General features: G+C 45.6%; 1 pseudogene; it reads left to right on the plus strand.

The window, feature by feature from the left end:
* Positions 1-1,659: 1,659 nt before the first annotated feature.
* On the plus strand, positions 1,660-4,399 carry LOC123427380 (annotated as a pseudogene).
* The last annotated feature ends 345 nt before the right edge of the window (positions 4,400-4,744 follow it).

Below are 4,744 nucleotides of genomic sequence, written 5' to 3' on the forward strand. Positions count from 1 at the left end.
ATGCCTCTAGTTGGCTAGCCAGTTGATCGATGATAGTCAGTGTCTTCTGATTATGAACAAGGTGTTGTTGCTTGATAACTGGATCACGTCATTGGGAGAATCACGTGATGGACTAGACCCAAACTGATAGACGTAGCATGTTGATCGTGTCATTTTGTTGCTACTGTTTTCTGCGTGTCAAGTATTTATTCCTATGACCATGAGATCATATAACTCACTGACACCGGAGGAATGCTTTGTGTGTATCAAACGTCGCAACGTAACTGGGTGACTATAAAGATGCTCTACAGGTATCTCCGAAGGTGTTAGTTGAGTTAGTATGGATCAAGACTGGGATTTGTCACTCCGTGTGACGGAGAGGTATCTCGGGGCCCACTCGGTAATACAACATCACAACACAAGCCTTGCAAGCAATGTAACTTAGTGTAAGTTGCGGGATCTTGTATTACGGAACGAGTAAAGAGACTTGCCGGTAAACGAGATTGAAATAGGTATGCGGATACTGACGATCGAATCTCGGGCAAGTAACATACCGAAGGAGAAAGGGAATGACATACGGGATTATACGAATCCTTGGCACTGAGGTTCAAATGATAAAGATCTTCGTAGAATATGTAGGATCCAATATGGGCATCCAGGTCCCGCTGTTGGATATTGACCGAGGAGTCTCTCGGGTCATGTCTACATAGTTCTCGAACCCGCAGGGTCTGCACACTTAAGGTTCGACGTTGTTTTATGCGTATTTGAGTTATATGGTTGGTTCCCGAATGTTGTTCGGAGTCCCGGATGAGATCACGGACGTCACGAGGGTTTCCGGAATGGTCCGGAAACGAAGATTGATATATAGGATGACCTCATTTGATTACCGGAAAGTTCTTCGGAGTTACCGGGAATGTACCGGGATTGACGAATGGGTTCCGGGAGTTCACCGGAGGGGGGCAACCCACTCCGGGGAAGCCCATAGGTATTTGGGGGGTCACACCAGCCCTTAGTGGGCTGGTGGGACAGCCCACCAATCCCCTATGCGCCAAGAAAGAAAAAATCAAAGGAAAGAAAAAAAAAGGAAGAAGTGGGAAGGGGGAAGGACTCCCTCCCACCAAACCAAGTAGGACTCGGTTTGGGGGGGGAGAGTCCTCCCCCCTGGCTCGGCCGACCCCTTGGGGATCCCTTGGACCCCAAGGCAAGGTCCCCCTCCCTCCTCCTATATATATGGGGCTTTTAGGGCAGATTTGAGACGACTTTTCTCACGGCTGCCCGACCACATACCTCCATAGTTTTTCCTCTAGATCGTGTTTCTGCGGAGCTCGGGCGGAGCCCTGCTGAGACAAGATCATCACGAACCTCCGGAGCGCCGTCACGCTGCCGGAGAACTCTTCTACCTCTCTGTCTCTCTTTCTGGATCAAGAAGGTCGAGATCATCGTCGAGCTGTACGTGTGCTGAACGCGGAGGTGCCGTCCGTTCGGTACTAGATCGTGGGACTGATCGCGGGATTGTTCGCGGGGCGGATCGAGGGACGTGAGGACGTTCCACTACATCAACCGCGTTCTCTAAACGCTTCTGCTGTACGATCTACAAGGGTACGTAGATCACTCATCCCCTCTCGTAGATGGACATCACCATGATAGGTCTTCGTGCGCGTAGGAAAATTTTTGTTTCCCATGCGACGTTCCCCAACAGCCGCGCCCCCGACTGCTCCGGCGCGCCACCTTCTCTCCGCCGGCAGGTACCCCCCCTCTCTCTCTCTTCCTCTCTCTCTCTCTCTGACCATCCTATTTCTTCTCTCTTCACCAGATCCGGCTTCTCCGTCAGCACGGTGCTCTGGTGGATCTCCTTCTCGTCTGAACATCAACAGCAGAAGGGCAGCAGCAGGACCGCCAAGCTCGCGAGCCACTGCTGGACGGCGGGGCTCGACGGTTTCCTCATCTACTGGGACTTTGCCACCGCCGAGCTGGTGCGGAAGGTCAAGGTCGATGCCCCGGTCCACTCCATGGTAAGCCGCTCACCATCGTCTTGTGCTGGGCCTGTTGATTTGAAGTCGAGGTACCGTACGTGGGGCTAATACTGTTTCTTATCTGAGCGCAGGTGATTCCCAACATAAGCAAAACATTGAAAGTAACCGAGGTGTACGCTCCTTTCGCATTCGTATCTGTCGAAGCTTTGAGCAAGACGACTATTCAAGAGAAGGCAAAGGGTAAGCCAGTTAATAAAAAGAAGGAATTGTGGGGGCAGATGAGGAGTTATGACTTGACCAAAGGGTGCCAAGTGGGTAATGAACTAGCTCAGGTGAGGTTTCCAGATTTACGCATTCCATTGCCCAGATGAGAATGTATGGCTTTTCTATCCATAGAACTTAACCATCTCATTATTTTCTTTTATCCAAACAGACACGGAAGCCAGAAAAGATTGTCGCGAGTTGTTGTGGACAGTTTTTGGGCATTGCAAATAAGAGACATCTCTATATATGGAGCATACGTACGAAAGATTTCAATCATGACAATATAAGGAAAATAAAGCTTGGTCACACAAAAGAGTTGAGCACCCTAGCCTTCCATCCAAGTGAGAGAATCGTTGCTGGTGGTGATGTAACAGGGAGGATCTTAATCTAGAGAGGTTTCGGAAAGGCCAAGTTTTCTGGAACACATGGTGCAAAGTCTCAAGTTGATGAAGAAAGGGATGGTGTAAGGGGTAAAGATGATACGGGTACTTGCACTACATGGCACTGGCATTCTAGCAGAGTGAACTTTCTCAAATTCTCTTCCGATGGAGCTTACTTGCTCTCAGGTTTTGATTACTGATGCTTTTACCTTTTATCGATGCCATTTTTATACTACATTTCAGTCTTGTATGTTGACCCTCTTGTGTCTAGCCTTGTAACTTCAGTGACAAGCATCTTCTTATCTTATAGGTGGTATGGAGGGGATTATTGTTGTATGGCGCAGACACGGAGGGGTTCTACACGGAGCTGCAGGAGAGGATCCTCGCGAGGTACGACAAGGTGTTCGACTGGTCCCTCAAGGCCAAGATGATGGGCAAGAAGGCCGCCGAGTCGGCGCGCATCTTCGTCGACGAGTGCGGCCTCGCCGGCCTGCTCACCCCGACAAGTTGACTTAATAAGCTGTTCTGTAATTGCTTCGGTTGCTTTTGTGACTTGTTACACTCTCCGTTACTAGTTTAATGTCACATGACAACATAATAAGGAACTGAAGGAATTAAGGGAACACCTTGGCAACTCATTTCCAATGAACCTCTGGTTTTAGTTTTCACCACACAATGTACTAATATATGCTGCCAAGACAATATGCCATGTTGCGCTGCCATGTTCTTATGTTGTATCATTATGCACTATCAAACCACTGCACTGCCTTTGTTGCAATTTCAGGGTTGAAAATTTTGATGGAATTTATAAGATGCTTAATTCTAGTTGTTCTTTGTTCTATGAGGCAACACAGTGGTGAGGAAGAAACTTACAGTCTCATATGTGGGAAAAGTGATAGATCATATGAATTTGTGTGCTTCTCGGGGTGTCATATCGGATATGCTGGTGTTGCTTGGTTGTCTTCACATGGAACATGATGATACAGAGAATTGGTGATAGCTGGTGCATTATGGTCTCTGCCAGTTAGATTATTCGTTTTAATGTATGCCTTGTGAAGCTATGGGGTGAGCAAGGGCCAAGGAGTTTTGTGTGCAGTATGTTAACCTGATGATGACTTGCCGGTTTGATAAGGTTTTTTGCTATTTAATTTATTGCTGCTGATTCTGGTGTTCTGATTGTGTTAGTGAATTGCCTTGATGAAGATTAGATAGTGGCCTACCTGAGTTATATGAAACCTATTCGAGATTTATCAAAACATGTGTTGGTTTATGAATGCTATAACAAATCACGTACGTGTATGCTAGATAAAAGAAGCAACCAAGCTAGTAGCTTCATGGCATTTCAGCTCATATAGTTTTTTTTATATAAGAGAGATTCTGCAGTTTAATAGAACACATCGTGAATAATTATAAATTTCCTTTTTAGGACTATTTGGTTTGATTGTATAGCACATGAGGGAGCATTTAATCTCTTGCGCAAAAACACCTTGCCCGAAAGAAATAATCTATATTGCCTCTGATACTACAGCCCGATTTATCTCTGTTCTTGCAATAGGTTCTTTGCTCCTACCACATGATTTTTTGGCCTGCTATGGTCCTGTAATACATCCTGATGCTACATTCTCCGGCACCATAATTGGTTTGGCTGCCTACATGCTACCATTTCTAACTGCTGAATTCATGCCACGTGGTTCGGTTACTTCAGTCTCACAGACTAGTCGTGCTACCTTCAAAGTGGTTACTAATCGTAGTAAGTTTACTGAACATCCAAACAAGTACCCTGTTAAAGGCCACGAAATGTAAAAGTCAAGCAGCTATATGCCCTTGTGACATTTAACCTTTGTGCCCTGTAATTTCTTTACATGCCCTTTTGATGTTTACTTTATTTTCCATGTAATACTGTAAATGTGCATTTGTTCATTTGTTGTCAATAATCTTATCTTTAATGAACTTGTATGTCTCTTTGGTTTGGACAATCGTTCAACTTATATATAATCGATGCTATTTATTAGTAGGACCATGAATCGTGCTATTATAGTTGTAATATTAAACTTTAATGAACTTGTATGTCTCTGTGAATTGCTACTAACGTTTTGTTTGGCTAGTGCATAGAGATGCCGTCGTATGTCGTGTACAAGGGTAAGGTTT

Source organism: Hordeum vulgare, chromosome 2H (genome assembly GCF_904849725.1).
Source record: "Hordeum vulgare subsp. vulgare chromosome 2H, MorexV3_pseudomolecules_assembly, whole genome shotgun sequence".
NCBI lineage: Eukaryota > Viridiplantae > Streptophyta > Magnoliopsida > Poales > Poaceae > Hordeum > Hordeum vulgare.